The 23496-nt window shown below is 41.3% G+C and overlaps 1 protein-coding gene across 1 annotated transcript in view; it reads left to right on the top strand.

The window, feature by feature from the left end:
- The first annotated feature begins 6002 nt into the window (after window positions 1–6002).
- The window catches only part of LOC111861341 (dystrobrevin beta), a 93726-nt gene continuing 76232 nt past the window's right edge, over window positions 6003–23496 (top strand). The window contains exon 1 of the mRNA XM_023845821.2: window positions 6003–6102. The gene's annotated coding sequence lies outside the window, so the exon portion shown is untranslated. The remainder of the gene's footprint in view (window positions 6103–23496) is intronic.

Here is a 23496-nt window from a genome sequence, read left to right on the forward strand (position 1 = left end):
ACAGAATGCTCCATGCTGTTCTATCAACTGGGGCTGCTATAGGAGGCCAACATACCAAATGGACTCAGTCTCACCAAACCCCACAAAATAAAAATGAATTCCAACAAATAGATATGAATATGAACATGCAACACCATCATTTTCTATCACAGATTAAGCAGTTATGTTTGTTCATATATAAGTGTATACTAAAGAGTAATATGTGCAGAAACCGGTCACTTGATGAAATTTCCTGTTATTCAATATCAGAGCTATGCCAACTGCACATTTTGAAGGAATGCAGAAAGGTATGTTCATTGCTAAGCATTAAGAGCTGTATGGTGACTATTTTATGAGCAGTGCTCAGTAGTGCTTACTAGTGGTATTTGCAGAGTTGAATTTTTTGTTCTTTTTTATACTTTGGATCTAAGTGCTTCATACTTTACTGATCATAGAAGACCATAAATGAAGTGTACTGACTTCCTGCACAAACTCCAATTCCTGGAAGGAGAGAGATATACATTAATATGTAGTTTCAGTTATTTTACTTTGTTCCTATTCTTTGAGTTACTGGGTTTCTGGACTTCATGTTCTAAATGTCAGATCATCTGAACTGTCCAGTGTATTTACATCGGTTCAGAGGTGACAGCAGCTTCACATACAACTAATGTCTACTCCTGTCTCATTCTTCAGTAGTTCTAATGATATACAGCAGAGTGGCACAGTAATATAAATGTTTAAGGGGCAGGTGTTCATTTTCTGTGGGCAGTCTACTCAACTTTCAACAGAGTAATGCTTGAATCTGGACAGATTTCCACCTAATTTCCTTTGAGGAAAATTGAAAACAATTCTACTTTTATCACACACTATTGTCTGAAGAGAAGATACATTAATTCCAGCTTTTTGTGTATATTCACTATGTGCACTTCAGAAAATTAAAAACCATCCAACAGCATTTATATTTGTGCAGGACTCTGCTGTACTAACCTCCCTTCTCTTTATTTTCCCAGTGAAAATCGTAAGTTGTGACATAGAAAGGCATTCAAACAAAGAACAGCCCCTTCACTTTGCATGCAAAGCAAATTTGCATATAATGCCAGCCATCTTTTCAGTAGGCAAAATTTGGGGAGAAAACGTAGCTAACACATGTTTTCTGAACTTGAAATATATTGTCATATATTTTAGTTACTATAGATGAGTTCTGAATTGATAATTGGATTTACTGACCACTTATTAATGTAAACTACAAATCAGTATAACACTCTTATTTGTTTTCACACTACAAATCACTCCACACTAGATCTTCTCGGTCTGCTGTCACTAGTCTTCATAACAGCTCTCAACAATGGCTATTCCTTTACAGTGTTTTCACTATCTGTTTCCTGGCAATGGATTTTAACACAGGAACCATAACAGTCACACTCCAAATATCACTATACTATGAAACACATAAAAGTCTGAAATCACAGGTTAAGTCATCTCTTCACAGACCAACCTTCAAGTCTCAACTAATCTGCACTCAATAATTTTGATGCCTCAGTTCTTCAATTCAACTCCTCTGCTTCCAACCTCATATCAATCAATCAATATTTTTGTTCCAAGAATCTGCATTTGGAGATACAACCTCCAGATATAGAACAAGTCAATTACTACATATTAAAAAAACATACATATCATACATGAATCAGCAATACCCTGGCCAGCTGGCTTTATTTATTACATAGACAGGGTGTTTAAAAAGTAGCTTGACAAATTTTAAATGATACATATATTTATTTATGCGGATCCATACATCCATTCTCCCATATGCCTTTATGGTGTAATGTTCAATTAGTTAAGGGCAGGGACAACTTTACCCTTTACCTTACATACATTTATTAATAGGTGGTAAATAGAAACCAAATACATAGACATATAGCCAAACACATCAATTTTTATCTTAAATATCAGCGGTACAATTAAATTTGACTCCCAGATCTAACATGATGAATATCCCACCTACGATAAATTTCTTTCCAGGTGCAACATAGCTTGTCTTTCATGTCTTCCATAATTCTTTCCCATAGATCACTAACATTTGCAGGTAAAGCTGGAAAGTATGCATTACCCTCACCCGCATATTTCTCTTCAGATTAATTGTACAGCCTTTCAGAGTTGTAAAGCTACTTTTAAAACACCCTGGAGTGTCCACTTTGATCCCTTATTAAATAAGAGCCCAGTCTGATACTGTATTTTTTCATTGTTTGTACAGTTTGTGGTGTTACAGATTAGAAACTAAGTTTAAAATGAGTAGGAACTGTGGGGTTCTGACAGTGGTGTATTACAAATGGGATGAATAGGTTTCTGAACTTTGTCCACTGTCCAGTATACTGAACAGAGCATGTTTCAGACACTGAGTGCATTTCCATCCTCAGGCAAAAAGGTAGGGAGGCACATATTCAGTTTGAACTGTCACATTGAGCTAATCTTAATTACTGGACAACTGAAGCAAGTCTACTAATCCTACAACGGCATGTATGATCAGGTGATCCTATTTTTCACTTAATAATATGCGAAAGTAACTTTTACATGATGAAAGAATTGTATGTATCCAACTTTTATTGCAGGAGAATACAAAATTATTTATACAAGACAATAAATGGGGAAGCTGGTAAGTGTGGAACACACAACCTTGGATATTTGTATTAGTTTTGTTAGCTGTATATAAACCATATAACATTGTCTGTGAGGGAAAGGCATGTGCCTTGATGAATATTACATTCTACAGAAACTGCCAGAATGAAAATTCTGAGTACTTCTAAATTCTCTAGTTCTGTATATATCCATGGTATACTGTTGTTCTGGTTATTAATATGACAGAGAGCATCAACAACAAGAACCACTTTGTAGTGAATCTGTGCTGCGAAGCTGGAAACAACTTCTAACATCTCTAGAGAACATATATGTTCTAATGTCATGAAATGTTGCTGTGATTAAATTACTAGATAATAACCTCTCTCATGGATTGTGTGACTACTATGTCATCTTGTGTTATGTTTTCTTGTGCCCTCACTGATGTAAAAACAGTAACAGTGATTGGTAATGGTCTGTCCAGATTGTTTAAGGAAGATCTTGTATGTCGATTAAAATATAGCATAAACTAAGCTGCCCAACCATGACTCATTGCTGTGAATCACTCCAGAAGTACTCAATGTTTAATTTCATCACTGCCATACTAATTATGATAAACTTAATTACTGTTTATGTAACCTTTCTATTTGTTAATTTGTAGTCATTTAATTTTCTTTAATGAATTTTCTGCTAGATATTAGTGTTGGTTTTTGGTGTGGCTTTTAGCCATATCACCAAGTTTGTAAAAGTATTTCCTGTTTCAGAATAGAATAAGGTATGCAAATATTTGTGTTCCTAAGAAACATTTGTATAATGAACTTAACTGTTTTATAACTGTACTTTTAAATGTCATTTTAATACAGAAAGTGCCATATTTGAAGGATGTATTTTGGGAAATAAGGTGCCAAAATCTACTGTCTGGTATTACTTTGCTTTACACAGTTCAGTACAGTGCAAATACTTTTTTTCAGTATACATAAAATGAAAGCATGATCAGGTGTTCTTGTAAATGTTTCAAGGCATGCTGTTAACATAGAAAAATTAAAAATTTTGTACATTGAAATGGACGTTTATATTATCATGAAAAATGCTATTATTTTTCTTTGAAACTTTAGTAAATATATTTATTTTTATAACACAAAAATATCAATATTTTCCACAAAGAGGGGCATCATAACAAGTCTTCTTCTCCTTTCCTCTTCCCCTATGGCATTGTAATACAAATGAGGCCAGAGCTGCCAGTATTGTAGGGTCTTTCACACCCATCCAAAAGACAAACATTAGGATGTCTTAGATAGGGGGATGAGGCTATTACTAGGTCCTTGTGATCTCAGGGAAAAACAAACGATGTAAAAAAAACCATGTTGCAAGCCACAGATATGATACTGCAATATCAAACATCTTCATATGAGTCACTGCTCTGCCTCTGAAAACCAGCAGCAGAAATTATTAAGCAGTATTTGTAATTAAGTATGGTGAAATACCTTAGCACATGATAGATTAACATTAACCATGCAGAATGTGCAAGAACTCAGGGAATGTTTTCAGTTGGCAATACATGTAAATTGTTCTTTGTAAACTAGGGACAATCATGCATCAGTTACTTTTGATATTAACATGGCTGCTAGAGAAGGCACCGAGTAGAATTTGATGCTAACAACTGAAACTGAGAGACCTGGTGTAGTTTTAACACTCTAGATTTTTATTTGGGAGATGTTCAGTTCAAATCTTGTCTGGTACACAATGTATCCTGATAAATGTTAAAATTATGTCCCTCTGAAATGTTGGTTGAGTTTCTGCAGATCACACACCATTCATTATATATCAGAAGATAGATCTCTTCATAATCATTGCTATGAGAATCTCAAGTCCAATAAAATTTTAAGTGATTTTCTTCATTCCCTCCAGGCTAATGCCATGATGATAACTTGATTAGGCCATTACTGCCTCCTTCCAGATCCTTTCCTGTTGATCAGTCATCCCATCATTTGATATATTTAGTGTCATAAACTGACCCAAGAAAACAACAGTTGAACCCTATAAATTAGTGTTGGAGAAAGGAAGCATAAAAAAAATGTATGTTATACATTAATCATTTCAAAATATTAATTTTTGATTTAAGCTTTCAATTTTTATTCATTTTATGTTGTAATTCTGTACACATCTCAAGCAGTCTTTATAGTAGGAACTGGTAAACGTTTGTACTCTGTCTATCAACAGCAGCAATATTACATATATTTTTATTAAGACATGCAGTACATACGGCATTATGTTGTCTCTTCAGACAAGCTGACCAACACTGCAAGAGGAGTTTACGGACATTCCGTATTAAATGACTTTAAGAGGAATTGGATTTGTTTCATTCTGGTCCGTCACACTAACAGTTACAAAGACAAAACAACTCCGTATAGTGTGACTATTTAAGTTTTACTACTCGAAAACTTAGCACCCTTACCTGTTTCGATCCTTACGGATAATCTTCAGAGGGAACATCGATACTTATTCGGAAACTTCTATCACAATAGGTGTTCTGAGTGCTAAATTACATACACACACAATGCTTAGAATACACAATATACACAAAATCCTATTTTTTTCACAATCACAGTGCTTTCCTGGTATTAAAATTTTTAAAACTTTGTTGTTTAAGTTAAAATTTATAAACCAAGTAGGTTTGTGTCAATTCTCCTATCGTCTTTCTTGGAAGGGGGCTGAACTTGTGCCGCCTGTCTATATTGAGAATGAGATTCTTAGTATCGTTCTGTGTTTGTTCGTGTCTTGCTGTGTTGTTTTCACAACACAGCTTACTCTTCAATGGGGTCAATACGTTCCTCCGAAACGTCGGTCCACTCTTACCGGTCAACAGGGCGTTGTATCCCAGAAGACAGAGCACTTAGATTTCATTGCAATTTCCGCAGACATAAACTGCGGTATTTTAACATTGCCGCCATGGAAGACATTGCAAGTTGGTAATTTCGGTTTAAAAATGGTCAACCTATAGAAAGAAGCACACAAATCTTATATAATATTTAACAGCAAATAAAAAGTGTATGTTACGTGCAGTGACTAAGTTTTTCGTATGCAGGTGGCTATTTATATTTTATTTACTGTTGAATATTAAACTTGATTGGAATTAAAATTCTCTCCAGTGTTTATTGGCTTCTCATCTATTATCAATATGAAATTAAAAAAAATAATGTTAGAATTTTAATTGTCAGTCAGAGTGTGATGCTTATGATTAACCGATAACATACTAAAATAAGAAATATCAACATGTATGTATGACTATCCTGCTTCAATTTATGTTCATAGGCCTTTTCCACGTTTTCCACTGTGATTTTGGTATGGCGCCAATTTTGTTCTAAAGCGTGCTGCCATCTACTGGATAAAGACTTTACTACATTCAAGTGCAGTACAGTTTGTTTATTGACTTGTGGTTTTATGAGTATGAAAATGTGTTGTAGGCAGAGAAACTGTTTAAAAATTGTAGATCTCTAATCACAGCAGGACAACGTAAGTATATATATGTTAATTATCATTTCATAATAATGTGTAACAGATGTTTTGCTCTAAGTATTTGGTTTACTAACCGTATGGAATTTTGCTCCGTGTGTTGGGCTTTTGACAGTTTTGTTAATTAATGACTTGTTTCTTATAGTTTTTAAACTGTATTATAGTATTAGTAGTGGACATTTATAACACATATCGAAACTGCAAACCTCTAATGTCTACTCGGCTGAAAGTTTTTTATAACTTAAGAGTGCTTAAGATATCACGAGCATTAACCTAACCTTATACCGTGTAGTAGGTTTAATGTGTGGTTGCTCAAGTAGAAGAATAATAGCAAATAATTTGGCAGTAAAGGTGCAGATATTTTTAATTGCTTGTTACAAAACGGGTGTAGTAATATACATATATACAATGCTGATTCACATTTATAGTGATATTTGAGGTTATCGCTGCAGTTAGTACCGAGGTTACAGTTGTCTGGGATGTGATGTCGTGTTGGTTGGTAGATGGCTACTAGGTTTTCGGAGGAACCTGCTGTTTCCATCTTCAGGATAGAACACATTTATAATGTTAAGTTCTCTGTTCATGCATCTTTACTATGCTGTGGTAAATTATTCCTGGTGCTGAAACACAGCTGTACAGTTTGAAGCAGAAGCTGTCTTGGCAAATGAATGGGGCTGGTTTTCTTTGGTAATCAGTTCCAAGTATGTTAAGGAGTGTGGAGAGAACACCATCACTTTAGATCATTTTGGTGGTGGAAGTGTTGGGATTGTTGTGTTAATGCAAAAGAATTTAAATTCTTACAGCTAACTGAAAGAACTTACAGTAATACAGGCAAATGAAATACATTCATTGTATATAATTTCATTGCTACCCCAGTGAGCTCATGATTATAAATATGCAAGCTTCATTGACAATAAATATTATGGTGTAAAGTTATTTATTTGTAGCTCTGAAAGTGGAAGATTCAATACTGAGACCTTGATGAAAAACTAGCCACAGCAGTAGCTTTGCAATTGCATGCACAATTTTTGCATACAGGTTTGGGATGCTGACTGGCAAATGACCCTAGTGTCTAGTAAATACGAAGTGTTTAAGGAAGTTATTGCTTTATTTGAACATTTAATAACATCAGAATATATATGTAAGAGGAAATTAGTGGGATTGAAATATTTATGAACTTTTCAGTAATGTACAATTTCTACCTTGTTCTATCACATGTAACTCCAGAGTTGCTGAAATTTAAAGTTGCATGTAAATAAAAGGTTGTGGGAGCTGTTCACATTCAAGCAAAGGTTACAGTGACAACGCAGTTCCCACAAGGTAATGCTATCCCTGTAACATGCTATGGAGGTCCGTAGAAAATCAGCTGAGTCGACCCCAGGGATATAGTAAAGAAAGATGCATGTTGACTTACAAATTGCATGAATATTTGTTGAGTTAGCCAGGATAGCAGAGGCAGTAGAGGACTGGCAGTGTCCAGGATTCAAATCCTAATATAGGTTCGGCAATTTTTCTTTTCATCACTTTGTCCAGAACGACTGGGGTCCACCCATCTGCAGATCGATATATATTGTGGGCACTTTCCTCAGGGATAAGTGTCTGGACTGTGGAGCTAATTATGCCTCATCTAATATGGAGATCTAGAGTCATGTCATGGTGTTCATATTGTGATGTGTAACACAGAGGCAGCATTTTGTTCCAGGTGACTTACGAGCATTCACTGTTTATACGCAGTAGTTATTTCATGCCTACATATAAGAGGTTCACAGACTTTGGACTCCTCCATAGGAATTCAGTAAATAGTACAGTACACTGCAAAATACTAAAGCCAAGAAACAACACTGTGTCCTTCTACATGTCTGTGCTTATCGTCATAAGAGTACATATGCCCATTAAGGTACCTCATGTGAATAGTAACATTGTGCTGGCTGTTACTGATGCTGTACTGTATGGTAGAGGGCTGTTCAGTTTGATCTCATGCATTAACCCTCTAAAGCACCGTGGCTCTTGTATGTACCATCTTCTCTGCTCAGAAGAGCTCATAATTTTGCCCACACAATGTATTTATGGCTTTTGTCTGATTCTCAGAATAAGCAGTCATTATTTCCCTAAACAGCATTGACCGATCTGTCTTTTTAATTGAGGTTGAATGTATTTTCTGTTAGGTATGCATTAAATTCTTAAATATTATTTTGATGAATTTTAGGCTTTAAAGATGCGGCCTCAAGTAAAAAACTTGCAGACGTTTTCCAATCCTTATAACTTTATAAATGGTTAACTAATATGTGATATTATCATTGTTATTGATTTTCTTATGTGGATGTTACTATTATGTTGATTTTTAGAAGCATTTGACTCTGAATTGGCTGTAGGTATATATAATTGCCAGATATCAGCCTGTCTTACCTACGTTGTTCCCAAATGCCATGTCATGAAAGCAGAAATATGCTCCTTTTGGGGAGAATACTCTGGAAAAATTGCTGCTACTCTTCTTATATGTATGGGTTTGAATCCAAGTCATTTTCTTTACCCATGCTTTCTTTCATAAGAACCATCTGGGACTTTGATGGCAGTGAATGCATAACCTTAATATAGTGCTTAAAAACGTAGTAATAAAAACATGTTGAAATGGTCACATAATCTAGGTGCAAGAATGTAGAAATGTTAAATGTAAGTCACCACAACAAGCAACAAAAAATATTCGCTGGTTAGGGAAGTTTCATGCATGGCGGAGATGAGAAGTGAATGCGGAATTTGTCAGAAAACCTGGAGAGGGAGGACTATGTTGCTGCCTTGGCATAGTGAGTCTTAAATTCTGCCTGAGGAGTGGACTGGATTTGTATGACCCTGTCGTGCCCTTTTGAACACAGTATTCAAACTTTCTATTCCATAAAAGGAGTATATAATTTATTCACTAATTGAGCAACTATTAGCTTCTGTTGAAGGATCCTGCTCCATGAAGTTATAAAATTTCAGATATTCAATGATGTTGTGTCTGTTTTTCCTGTGCATTCTGAAAGGTCGGCTCTTAAAATTGTGGTTGGATTTCCTCAAATGGCTGCAATAAAGTAATAGCTAACAAGGCTTGGAAACGGCAGAAAACGAATGTGCAAAATATTGCTGCATGGTGGCTGAAAGCCAAATAGTAGAACAGGAAGAGGCGGCAGTTGCTAGACAACGGCGCGGAAAATATCCGCAGCGACTAATCAACAAGCAATAATAGAGGAACTACTTAAGCGGTATTTTTTATGTAGTCCACACCAAAGCTACATATCTAGGGCAAACAGGATAAGTTAGAGGTTATGCGGTATAGCACAAGGTGAAACCAGACATAGAAAATATAAGATGCTTAAACTTGGCGTTTGTCAAGCTTAAGTACGTTCAAGTGACTAAGCTGTCGTTGTATTATAAGATACTTAAGATAGGCATGATCTGCTGTGTAAACCTCTACTGACAGAGGACTTGCGTGTAATGCAAAAGGAAGAATTTTCTCTAACATGCCATATGTGCGAAATGTACGCTTGACGAAAGGCCAAGCATATTCATAAGAGAGAAACCCATCTTCTCGTCAGAGAGGATGTTACATAAGGAGTATTACCGCAAGAGTTCAATTGAAAAAATCTCTGGGCGTTGGTCTCAAGAAGCCAAAACGGAATTGATTGGCGGTAAACCGCCAGTAGTAAAGTAACTTTGACTTTTTTGAGTTAGGGGTCGTAAGTTGCAAGTGAGCGGTGGCAGTTCGTGTTTGGCCGCGAGGAGTTTCCATTGTTAGCAGCCGCTGTCTAACAGCGACTCTTGACGCCAGTATAACGAACAGAAGACTTGATGTGTGATGTAGTTGTACTGATCTGCAGAGTGTATAAGTCAGACTTGTCACAGTTATTTGTAGTTACGAGTTCTAAGCGTGAACAATAAATCCAGTTACCAATCCAACCCCGTGTCTGTTCACTAACACGTGACAGTTGGTGTCAGAAATGGGGTTGGCTGGAATTATTGTATTGAAACCAACGTGGTAGCTCACCATAGCGGACATGGAAAATCTTATAGTCGCCATACGGGAATGAAGGCCAGTCAACAGATGGAAAGGGCTTATGTTAAGGACACAAAAGTCAGCAAAGAAAATACAGAGGCCGAATTGAAATGGCGATCTGTCCGATCTCTCGAAGAGACTATCAAAACTCGGGGGAAAGACGTCCTGACGTCTGTCGACCAACGGACACTGCCTTCCGCGAGGAGATAGCGAGCACAAAGAAGAGCTTGACCTCAGGATCCAAGGAACACAGGTCGACATAGAAACCACACGGTAAGAGTTCAAAAAGTAGCCAGTAGAGGTCGAAGCCCTGGCTGAGCACGGATATCGCGGGAGGACAGGGACCGGCGTAGACACTGTGCAGACACCAAATTTCGACGGATCCACGTCACGGGCCGTTGTCCGGCGGCAGTTCGACACCGTGGCGGAGCAGAGCTACTGGACGCCCCGCGAGACCGCCGCCTTGAATAAGTCGACTGTCAGTATTCTACATGGCATCCCTACTAGTGCGACGCACGAAGAGGTGACCACCACCTGGAAACGGGGTTCCAGTCGCAGCTGGAAAGAAGAACCCGACTAGTTCGGAAATCCCCATAGGAGCTCGCCGCCCCAACTTTGAACCACCCTAAAGCTGATAACCAACTGTCGCAACTAGTCGCGAGCGGCTAGCCGCGTCAGTGGGTTATCAGCCTAAGCCGCAGTTGAATAATGGGCCGCGAGCGACTCGGCAGCCGCGTCGCGTTAGTGGGTTATGCACCATATACACTAATACAACTAACGGACGTGTGCGACAAAGAGCGGCTAGCCGCTCGCGACTAGTCGCGTCAGTGGTTTTCAGCGTAACACCTGCTTAGTGAAGACGCCGCGTATGCATTCGCCGACGGGCCAGCTACTGTTTGGGGCTCAGCGGGGCTCTCAGTCAGGCCTTCTGGCTGGAGGCAACTGATGCAGCAGCTGGAACCCCCTCAGTGTCCGGCAAACGACATTCTGCAGGGGTCAGCGCCCCCCCCCCAACGGAACGTAGAGCCTACCAACGGCTTACGTGTTGATGCTGTGGCGGCACCCGCCGCGTTCAGCAGGACTTCCCACACAAATCTGATGCAGAAGAAGACAGACGCTATAGGAAGAAAACGGGAGGTGGCGAGAACGTGGACCGATGCTTGAGAAAGGAACGGGAGTTGAAGCGAAGGGATGACTGGCCCTCTGAAAACGAGCGGGAGCCAACGGGAAACGCGAGACGCCGGCGTCTCCATTCCGCCCCCCCCCCCCCTCTCCCACGTTTAACTCTATAGCAGAGAGGGACGGCAATGGCCTGTTCCACCTAGGCTGGATTGGTGACATCGGAGCGTCCGTGACTATTTCCAGACGAGATGTCTCCCCAGGATGGCCCTAAAGGAAGCCGAGCCGTCACAGCATGGTGCAAGCGGCATGCGGGGACCTTCCGCATCATGGCGAAGGAAGCCCTAGTGGAACGAACTGGCCCTGGGACGGAGCCCAATGCGCATCGGCGTGTTCGTCACAGAAATCGCACATGATCGTAGATCTGAGTCGCTGAGGGGCGCAGCAGTGTTTACCTCCCTGTATGAAGGCCAACAGTGAAGTGGAAACTGCTCGGTATGATAGAGTCGCGGCGGATATCCTAGCAGGAACGGGTTCCAGGGCTGCCCATCAATCTGAAGCGAGAACGCAGGTCCAACTCTCAAGGGGTGTGCCTGTACCGATGACTGGAGATCGCTGATCTCAGAATCACACTAAAACAGGCGCGCCTACAAAATGACCACGACATTCGAGACGTGCAGTCCTAAGTAGGGAGCAGTTGAATAATAGCGCGAGACCCAGCCCACAAGGAACGAAGGCTGGATGCCGTCGAGACCTGAAGAAGGAGCGCCGTAGGCGGCCCAACTTTGAGGTGCCCTTCACGAAGACGATCACGGACATCACAGGGACGTCGCATCGGAGAAGAAATGGCGGCTGCTAGGGAGCAATGTGACATAACGGCTGAAAACTGGAATAGCGGAACAAGAATAGGCGACCATTGCTAGACAGCGGCGAGTCAACGCGCAACAATAGAGGAAATGTTGCATGCGGCGTTCTCTGTGTGGTTCGTGCGAAGGCTATGTGACAAGGACCAACGGGAAAATCAGTTCGTGGGTATTCCAAACGAATGTTTTAGGCATCTTTTGAGAAGACCACTGGTACATCTGACGCATTTATTTAATCACTGCCTTCAGATAAGCCTTGAAAGGAAGCAAACGTTATAAAGTTACCGAAACCATTAAAAAACAAAAATTCCCTTAAAATTTACGTCCTATTAGCCTTTTGTATACAACATGCAACCTATTCGAGAAAGTTATTCTGAAAATAGTCCAAAAGCATTTTGAAGAAAAATGCTGCTCAGTGCAAGCCAGTTTGGTTTCCGTGCCTGTCACAGCTCGCCACTTCAGTATATGAGGCTTACGGACCTTACATACCCATGGAGCTGAGCCCATCTTGAGGAGCCGCCAATTCTGTAGCTACTCAAGAATCTCCCAGCATTTTATGGAACCCGAAGGTTCATTACCGTGTTCACAAGAGCCCTACACTGGTACCTATCCTGAGCCAGATCAGTCGAATCCATACCATCCGATCCTGTCTCTCTAAGTTCCATTTTAATATTGTCCACCCACCTACGCCTTGGTCTTCCCAGTGGTCTCTTTCCTTCTGGCTTTCCCACAAATTTCCTATATGCATTCCTCGTCTCCCCCATTCGTGCTACATGGCCTGCCCACCTCATCCTCCTTGACTTGATCATTTTAAATATAATTTCAGAAGAGTACAAGTTATGAAGCTCCTCATTATGCAGTCTTCTGCAACCTCCTGTCACTTCATCTCTCTTCGGTCCAAATATTCTCCTGAACACCCTGTTCTCACACACTCAGTCCATGTTCCTCCCTTAATGTCAGAGACCAATTTTCACTGCCATACATAACGAGGCTTATGAACCACGTCACCTTAAATTGCAACAATAACATGTCTACAGCTGCACTTTCTTGGACATTGGCAGTTCGTGGTTGGACGCGAGGAATCTCCATTATTAACAGCCGCTACCTAGCAACGACTAGTGATACAGCACTCCACGGTGAAATGAATAGATGTTGGCTTCACGGAGAACGTTCAGCCGAAACGGCTCAAACATGTTATTTTAATTCAGATTTCGTGTGCGTTAAATTTGTCGGACATAAGCTGTAAACCAGAGTAAGGCAAGGAAGGAGGCAGCAGATCTGTCACAACTCGAAGTTTCGTACCGTTTCCGTGTTTGTGATACTTATTTAGGCGCAGAATTTTAGGCATGTTTATAATAGCGTACAGGTTTCGAATCCTTAGCTGAAATGGTTCATGAGTTGTCGCCATCAAGCCGAGATGTAAATATGTATTTTGTGAACCCTCCGTCTAGTTTTACACTCTTCAGAAAGGATGCAAAATAGTCACCTTTGTGTCTAGGATCTATTGTCATACATAATTTTAGAATGATAGATCAGGTGGCGCTCTCACGTCACAAGTTTGTGCCTCTGCCGTGTTAGTGCCGAATAACTAACTCCCTGGAGTTGAGCCCTTCTTGAGAAGCCGCCAGTCGCTCAGCTACCCAAGAATTTCACAATATTTTATGGAACCCTAAGGTTCATTACCTTGTTCACAAGAGTCCTCTGCTCTTCTCTATCCTAAGACAGATCAGTCCAGTCCATGCCACCCCATCATATCTCTCTAGGATCAATGTTAATGTTATCCACTGACCTACGTCTTGGTCTAGTGGTTTCTTTTCTTCTGGCTTCCCATTAATATCCGATATGCATTCCTCTTCTCACCATTCGTGCTACTTGCCCTGACTATCTCATCCTCGTTTCACTTGATCATTCTAGTTACATTTGGAGAAGAGTACAAGGTATGAAACCACTCATTGTACACTTCTCTTCAACCTCCTGTCACTTCGTCCCACTTCGGTCCAAATATTCTCCTCTGTACCCTGTTCTCAAACACTCTCTATGTCCTTCCTTTAATATCAGAGAGCAAGTTTCACGCCCATGCAATTTGACAGGCAAGACTATAATTTTATAAATTTTAATTGTTACGTTTCTAGACAGCAGACGAGAAGACAAAAGGTTCTCAACTGAATAGTAGCAAGCATTACCCGAATTCAGTCTCCTCTTAATTTCCCCCTGAATCAAATTTTGATTTGTTACTGTCGCTCCCAAATATTTGAACTGTGCCACGTTTTAAAAAGATCTATTATCTGCCTTTATTGCCGATTGTATGAATTAAATAAAATACACTTGGTCGTCGACTAACGACCGACTTCCGTTCTGACTTGACAGGTCGTAAGTCGATCTGGTCGTATGTCGGCCATATATTTATTAACAGTATTTTTTAACCTTTCTAATCTTTTTATCATCTTTATAATTTATTTTTAAAAACTTTTACGTTTTAATCATCTTTTATTTTTCATTCTTTTTTGTGGTCGTAAGTCGACGACCAAGTGTATATGGCTTCAGGGTGGCTTTCAGTGGGGGAAAGTTCGTTTCAAATTTCGTGAAAAGTGGCCAGTTTATTCAAAACTTCAAACAGCAGACATTACATACTGTGACCTCAAGCCTACATTTTTTATTCAGTTAGGAAAGTAGTTTTATCATGTATATCCCCATGGAAGCGAATTTGTATTTGCTGTCAATAAAAGCTTTAAGTCGTAGATTCAATGTGAAATCTGTGTTTGATACAAACAGTAAAATCGTACCGTGACCATGCATGCATCGTATAACGGTTATCAGTAGCACTAGCAATGGCTTGCGTAGTTCTCGTCATATCTGTAATGTAAACATTGTCACACCTGTGTTGTTTAAGTTTCATTTATCCTGAAGCGGTGAGACGCCAAGTGACACGAAGCGGACCGTGGCGAAGAATCAACATAGATTTCAGAACGTTCCTTCTTGACTAATACAACGTTTAATTTTCAGAATTGTGTTCTGGACAAAAGAGCAAGGCCCATGATGATCAAACTAGGTTCCACGGGTCGCAAGGCCTTGAGATATATGTTACTCATATCAGTTAATTCATATCTGTTGAGTATGTGAAGTTTGAATGAATATAAACTCCATTACATTTTCTTGTAAGGAACTTTAAAAATTTGGAGATGTTTTCTCTTTTTTTTCCGAGGTTGTGGACTTCTCATTAAAGGAAACGTGCATGATCACTTTTTTTTGTCAGTTGCTAATTGCCTCGTTTGTTGTTTATTTCTGGTTATTGAACTGCACGATCAGTGGCTCAGGCTATACGGTCGAATGGTTGGAGGATAAAGAATTGGAAAGAACGTGGAAGATACAGTCACGCTCCGACGTTTGCCTACAGGGCCTTAGCAGAACTACGAAAAGCCTCGGTCAGGTAATTGCTCACCCGTCCGAGATTCGAACCGACGGGATACCGGATACAATTCGGAAGAAATGACGCATGAGCCAAGCTGTTGGGTCGTTAACTGTTGACATCCACACTGACAGATGTATGCACGTAACCAATGCTTTCCGTTATTAATTTTGCATCCCCCCCCCCAAGTGCGTACAGTTAGCGAATACCCAGTAGGCTATGTCTGTCGGTCTGTTTTTCGCATTTGGTCCGCGTGTTCCGTTTTTTGCGTGAACGTGAAGTATTTCGATGAATTTTGGTATGGGAGGGTGTTTGTCGGCAAAAGATGTACCGAATTTAATTTTAGTCCGCATTGGCCCACTGTGTACCTCCAATTTACACGAAGCCTAAGCCCCACATTACATCATGCATGCCTTGTAGAAAAATTAATTCATCACTGCAGTGAGCCTGTAATTTATATAAACACTTTTCGCTGCATTGTAGGGCTTGTATTTGCAGAAGTAAGCAGTGCAATCTTAGTTAAGAATAGAACATAACGACTCTGGTACTGTAAAGCTCTGCGAATATTAGTTTTGTATCAGCATTAAATTAACAGGAATCGCCTCTGTGGTCTAGTGGTCAGAGTTCCTGGCTACAGAGCCAAGGTTCCGGGTTCGATTCCCGGTGCTGCCAGATTTTCTGAGATGTAGTGGGTCTGGAACGGGGTTCACGGAGCCTCGTGAGGATAATTGAGGAGCTCTTACAAGGAAATAGCGGCTCCGGTCTAGAAAACCGAGATTAACGTCCGTGGGTATCCGTTACGCTGACCGTGCGACATCCTCTATCCGCTAAAGTTGACACTAGTGTAGTTAGTTTAGTGATTTAGAGAGGGTGGGTTTCCCCATGCACCGCGACCAGTTTGATCTATTGTGCTTCCCTCTATGATATTCTACCAGTCTCTATACCCTACCGATAAATGGTGCGTACCATCAGTCCTGCCGAGCAAGCGAGTTCGGCCACTTGCTTAGCGGTATCTATAATGCTTCCCCCATCTATTAGAGGCCTTAGAGACTATTGTTGGGCGGGAAACGTCCTGGAATTTGGCTCAGTGATCCCCTTTGGGGATAAGGTTCTTTTACGTGTCATAAAGTTACAACACGGGACACACAGCTTAAAGTCCCTCCCGGAGGACTTGTTCCCTGAATTTTTCCGTCCTTAAAAATTCGACGACCTCCGCCGGGTATTTGAACCCGCGTACCACGAGTCTTGAGGTGGGAGCGTTACCTCTAGACTACGGAGGCCGCTTAAAGTTGACACTAACTTAGCCGACAAGCAGCGGTCGGTATACTACCATAGTCAATAAGTTCGTGGTCTCTCCGTAAAGCGTCGTTTCAGAACACTACAGCGGATAGGTTGAGGAACGATATGATGCCCTGTCAGTTCAGCTCTCGTCACAGCAAGAGGCATTTGTGTGCAAACAGTGTAAACAGAACTACTGCCTCTATTGTGAACTGCAGTTAAATGGAAGTGGCGGGAATCGAAAATGTGGCAGTTTGAACAACATGCAAACATTAAATTCTGCCAAAAACTAAGCAAGTCCCTTAGCGAAACGTTTGACATATGAAAAATTGGCTGTTGCTACACGACGACGCCCCTGCACATCGTTCTGTTCTTGTCCAAGGAGAACTGGCAAGACAACAGGTCATCGTTTTGCCACACCCTCTGTACTCACCTGATCTTGCACCATGCGATTTCTTTCTCTTTCGCCGCTTGAAAGCGGTCGTCAATGCCTCAAGAGACGCCATACGGGAATTTCCTGACAATATGTTTCAGCAATGTTTTCGGCAGCTATATCAACGTTGGCAGACTTGCATAGCGGCCAACGGCAACTATTTTGAGGCCGATGTGGATCTATGTAAGTGTATGCGAATACAACTTGTAATATGATGCAATAAAGCCACAGTCCACGAACTTAATGACTGTACCACGTAGTTCGTTTGTGGATTAAAAGACCACGGAGTTTGTTATGGAACCATCGGAGTCTGGTACTACATACCCGCTCCTCTTGCGCCTACGTGAGGATTACACAAATATTTCGTGAGTTCCGCCAGCCGTTCCACGAACCACATCCTCAAAATGGAAAATAAATGTCAACCGTATTCTTTTTGAGAAACTGATGGCTGTCTAGCTGGTCAACAAATTTCCCACTGTTTATGGGAAACCAAATGCTCCTCATCGTGTTCACGAGAGTAGACCTCAGAATCATACCCCGAACGCGATGAATCCAGTCCAAACCATCGCGCTTTTTTTTCGTTAAGCTGCATTTCAGTATTACATCTATACATAGGCCTGCCAAGAGGTATCTTTCAGAAGTGATTCCCGACCTACATACACATGAACCGTTTCGCAGATTATGCTTAAATTCCATAAGGGAAACTGTCACCAAAGTTGTCCGAAAAATCCTATTTGTAGTCTTCCGATCTATAATAGAAACCACTTTTCGGCCATGTATATCTCCCATGAACCGCTTCACGGACTTTGTTGAAATTCGATCTGGAAGGTTTCCACTAGTACCCGTTTCACGGTTCCAATTTTTAGCCATCTCGTTCTTAATAAAGCTTGATTTGCGTAAGGCCATGAATGGATTCCGTATCGAAGATTTCAGCTGATGTGTATTTCATATGCCCATTTTTAAGTGAGCTTGGTAGCTTCAAAGAATGCCGTTGGTAATTTTGTGTACCAGGTTATGGAATATACGCTTTCCAGTCCTGTTTGTGTATTTACCCATGCCTGTCCGAATTAGTATCTCTTCTCCGTCCATCACAGTTTGTTGTATTTTATGACTAGCGAAGTAGCTCAGTATCGTGTGTAGGATATTGACTGGAGCATCAGATGTGCCTCTAAATTACTTTGAACCTGAATTGATCAGTTTCCGGCCTTCTCTACTGAAAGCAGAACATTATTTTGGACGGTTTTGTATATTGTGTAAATTCATGAACAGGAATCCATCCTTAGACCTGTGAGATTCTGGAAGTGTGGGAGGTGTGAACATGTAAAAACTCTCTGCGAAAAGACATTCAAATTTTGCTTGAGCAGGGGTAAAGTAGGTAGTTTACGCCCATTTTGTGTTCAAGATGCCCACACCCATTTCCTCTCTCCTCTCCCTTCTGTTCTGTACCACATTCACGTGTATTGATTCATCTCCATCGCTCCGCGTGTGCCAGTCTCTTTCTCTCTTATGGACTTTTTCTCCTTTTCAGCATGTTTTGATGGTTCAACTTGACGGCAGGATGCATTTCCATCTTATTTCCCGCTGTTAACGCTCTTTAAATTGGTTGTGCTGTAAATACTGAATCCATGTGATACGTGGAGCAACACTTTATGGCGACAAGCACTTAAACTTGTTTTCCGTAAAGCTGTTTGAAATTTCGGAAGGAAAATCTTTGCTTAATTTGGAGCACGAAATCTGTCGAGAAAGAAGATTCTGTGCACGAGTAACCTCATTATTTTTTTGGCTACAAACATAAACTTCGTCAGAAAACAGATATACTCGCTGAAGCATAACTTCCACTGCCGTTTTGCTTCCATTCGTAACTATTGCCAGCGAAGATATACTAGAATCACGCGTCAGCCCCGTACACACACTCGTGCTTATACGTAACTTTCTTGGGCGATGCGGTCCTTGGTATGGTTGGCACTAGCCAGGCGGACCTGGGAGGAAAGAGAACAGTAGGCAGAGAAGGGGATTCCTGGAGCGTCATCATCCCCCCTCCATGCAGGAGACTTCTCTCCGTGGCCTCAGTATAGTGTCTTCCTACACCCATCACGGCACAGTTGGTTGGCGACGCTTTTTAGCTACAACATTGATTGATAACGAAAGAAGCTTCACAGTCCCTTACAGTTATGTCAGATGGCAGTTTATCTCCAGTTTTCTGACACTCGATTCCATGACATGGCTAAAAGATGCAGGATATATAGACCCCTTCTTTTTTCCAAATTGTTTACACCCAATTTGTTGCATGTCGTCAGATTTCCCAAGATTCTGGTTCGCATTTCTCGATGGTAGTAAATAAGCCTTTAGTGTTCGGGTGATTCCCAGCTCACGTAGTTGTATCAATGATGTCGTCTTAGCAGGTAATAAAACGATCTTCATGTGTTTTAATGAAGAATTCACAATGTTTATGGAACAGTTGTCACCAAGCAGAACAATTGTGTTCTCCATTTTATTATCCAATTTGGTTAACTACTCGTGGAAGATCAAGGCCGTCAACGAGGCATTGGAGTTCGAGTAGTAGTCAGCGACTAATTTAGTCACGCTTCTAAAACACCGTGGGTTCTTGCTTTTACCACTCACCAAAAGGCTTTCTTGTCACTAGACATACTTGCACAGCGTAACGCTGTCACAGGTTCCTTCGAAGTATTACAGCCATTTGCAGTCTCGCTGTTTGAACAAACAGGCAAACACGGTTTCGTCTGAATTGTACACTTCACGCGACGAGAATTCGGAAAGAAATTTAGGTCACTCGTCTTCAATCCAACTTTCAGCTGCTAAGAAATTGACATCGTTTTGTCACCATGCATGCGTTTGTAAACAGTGATTTCCCTTTATCCAACGGTGAAACCATCGTTCTGTTTCAGCATAATCATTTTTTTATAGTGAATTCTGCCTTCTGTCGCATCAGGGAACCGTCGACACTGGCCTCTTGTTGCTAACGTTAGCAAAGCAAAGTTTTAATGCTGATTCCGCACGATGATCTTTGCCAGTGCTATTACTCCTACAATATAGCTTCCATTTTGTTTTACTGCCCTCTCAATAACTTCTCAATATTTTAAAATTGTATGCAGAAGAGGTTCCCAAATTGTTAAGTACACTGCTGCATTTCGTTAACTCGTCGCAGGTAATTTATTGTAGTTTTCTGAAACGAGTTTTCGTTGAGGGTCAGAATGTTACGTCTGTTCAGTTTGATAAGCGTTGCAGCTTGTTGATTTCTTTAGACCTGAGCAATAAAATGAACAAACAGTAAGACCAGTGAGATAAAAGGTAAAAGGGCCCCTGTGCTTAACGAATTAAGCACTACTTCATGAAGGTGTATGGGGGAATGGATGTATAAACCCTAGTCTTCTTGACCTCAGCACTAGTTGGAGGCGAGTCGACCAATGAGGTAGGCAGAAATATCAAAATAGCGCGTTAGAAAAATATCTGCACTCACTGACTATGAGTTTTCACTCTTATGACGGAAGATGCAGGAAGGTAAGCATGAATTCACTGGTGCAAATGGCGAAAGTGTAATGTAATGTAATGTAACGCACAGCTGGAGGACCCTGCAGAATGTTGATTTAGCGGGGGGTTATTGTTCGGAGAAGGCCGAGTGCTTCCTGTCTCGGGTTCGCTCTCTTCTCCGAGAAGCTGTTCGTTGCATGACGTGCCACAACCCCTTCCCCTTCTGCCCCCACGTGCTCTTGGCGGTTTTGTGATACGTTTTGGGTATGATACTGTTAGTAGGAGGAAAGTAAAAGTGTTCACTTGGAGTTTCTATCCTGATTTCTCTGTTTCTCTGAACCCTCAGGGAGCATTCGTCAGTTTCATATACACTCAGCCACTCAATAAATTCCCCTGATTTAAGGATCCAGAGGTTCTTTCACAAAGTCTGCCGTTTTTCAGAAGGGACCGCCACTGACCCCCAACCCTGAGCCAGATTAATCCACTTTTTTAATGTCCTTATTCATGCTCTGATCTCATCTACACCTGAATCTCACAAGCTGTATCTATGTTTCAAGTTATGCATGTCTCACCATTCGTGCTACATGCTCCGCCCGTCTCATCATCCAAATAACATTACCTAAAGAGTTCGAATAATGAAGCTCCTCATTGTGCTGATGTACCCGTGTATCGTAGCATCCTGTTGCGTCTTGTTCGGATATTTAGCTGTGTTTTGTACTTCCCAGCGCCACACTTTCTGTGGCATTCTGTAATTGTGTGGTTTCTGTTTAGTTATTCACACTGTTGTAGCCGTGTTTATGGCAGGCTCAGTTGGGTACTTTAGTTTGATAGTGGGTTTTGGAATCGGGAACTGTGGACAGATGGTTAGGTTTCCCTGAGCGCCACTAGTCGCCCAAAGGCGGTTTCTGCACATTTGCACGGCGGTAAATGGATGCGATGACTAGCTCAAGGATAGATAGGCATGAGGCTCCGTCGCGGCGTTTCATAAGCCAGAATCAGGTAGGACAATAGACACCCCTTCACACAGTAAATACAGATGACCTCTGTTTGAATGCTTTTTGACAGTACAATCACACACGGAAGTTCTTACTTACTTGCTTAATACACATTATAATTAGCCTCCGTGATTTCTAGTTAGTTTTCGGTTTGGTAAATTATAAATACCCGGAAAGGTCCTGTATGGTAAGCTGGCTAATGAATGGGCAGGGTATGTAGCACGAATGGGATAGAAGAGAAGTGCGTATAAGATAATGGTGGGAAAGTCAGAAGGAAAGAGACCACTAGGAAGACGAAGACATATTTACTCATGGAGCTGATCCCCTCTTGAAGAGCTGCCAATTCTGCAGCTACTCAAGAATTTTCCAGCATTTTATGGAACCCGAAGGTTCGTTACCATGTTCACAAGAGCCCTCCATTGGTCCCTATTCTGAGCCAGATCAATCCCATCCTATCTCTCTAAGATCCAAGTACTCAATAAGAAATGATTACCACATTGTCGAATTAACCGCAGAACAAATCCTTGTCGTGGGTGAGCATCAAGCGGACGCAGTAAAATGGTACGGGTGCAGCAACTGTTCGTGGAGAACCCGCCACACGTATCCGGCGAACGCTGATACGGGGTTTATCCGCTGCGCGTCTCAGTTGCGGTCTGCAGTAGAGGGCCAGTCAGTGCCCTTGTGCTTGATGCGACGATCAATGGCCTTAAACGTGCGTGGGTCTGGAACTCCACGCTGAAGACACATCTCCACGTACTACGGAATTTCCGCTCCTGCACAGTTACCACGGATTGCCACGGGCTTGGGCGAGAATTAAGTATATATCGGCGTATTATGGGAATGTCTAGTTGTCCATTTGAAGCAGAGGCTTACAGAGCATCTACGTGACTACAAGAACAGCGCTTGGCTATACGTACAGGCCTCTGAAAATGAATGTCTAATGCCTTATGGTCAAATCACTGCCACTGTAAACATGACAGCTGTGTGAAGAATACGTTCTTCTGGGATATATCGCCTACTTCAAGTCGAATAAGCCGAGCAAGATACCGGCTTGAAAGCAGGGGGCAAATTATTTTGCTTTAGTTAACCATGCAGATTGAGGCTATATGCTCCTCCGAATTGTTGGTTGTAGTATTCTTCGTGTTTCTGTTGTCCGAACCGTTAACTGACAGGTCAAGACTTCTGCTCGTCTGCTCCCTTCCTCCCCTATTGTCTGTTCTGCACACTGCAACTGTGTCAGGAACGCGGCATGGAGAAAATTTTCGATTGTCCTCTGTGGGAGCTTCTGCTGCCGTAATTTTTTCATCAGAAAAATGGCAAAAGACTCGCAGTATTTCAATTGGAAAATCTAGCGCATTGATGGTTTTTACAATCTTTGTAGTATTTTTTTTTCAGAATGCCCATAAAATTAGTGTTGTTATTTTCCTCTGAAGGCATTTCTGAAGTGTTTCAACCAGTCGCCCATTGCATCTGCCATGCCATTTCAGTGATGCTGGTGTCATGTAGTTCCCTGCCACGAACCACGAGCACCAGCAAAGCCATCCAGATCCTTCTGGGAGACCAACAGCTGAGTTACTGTCGTACCATATGACTGACATTTTAAATTGTTAACGACAGCCGTTTGTTTGTTCCTGCTTTGCTTCTCTTGGGTCACTCAGTAGCTTAGTTGGTTGAGGCACTATGCTACAAGCCGGAAGGTGGGTTCATTTCCCGATGAGGCCGTTGATTTCACTTGACTTAATTCTTCCAGACGCACTGTGGCTCTGGGGTCGACTTAGCCC

This window comes from Cryptotermes secundus, unplaced genomic scaffold (assembly GCF_002891405.2).
Source record: "Cryptotermes secundus unplaced genomic scaffold, Csec_1.0 scaffold268, whole genome shotgun sequence".
NCBI classification, from domain to species: domain Eukaryota; kingdom Metazoa; phylum Arthropoda; class Insecta; order Blattodea; family Kalotermitidae; genus Cryptotermes; species Cryptotermes secundus.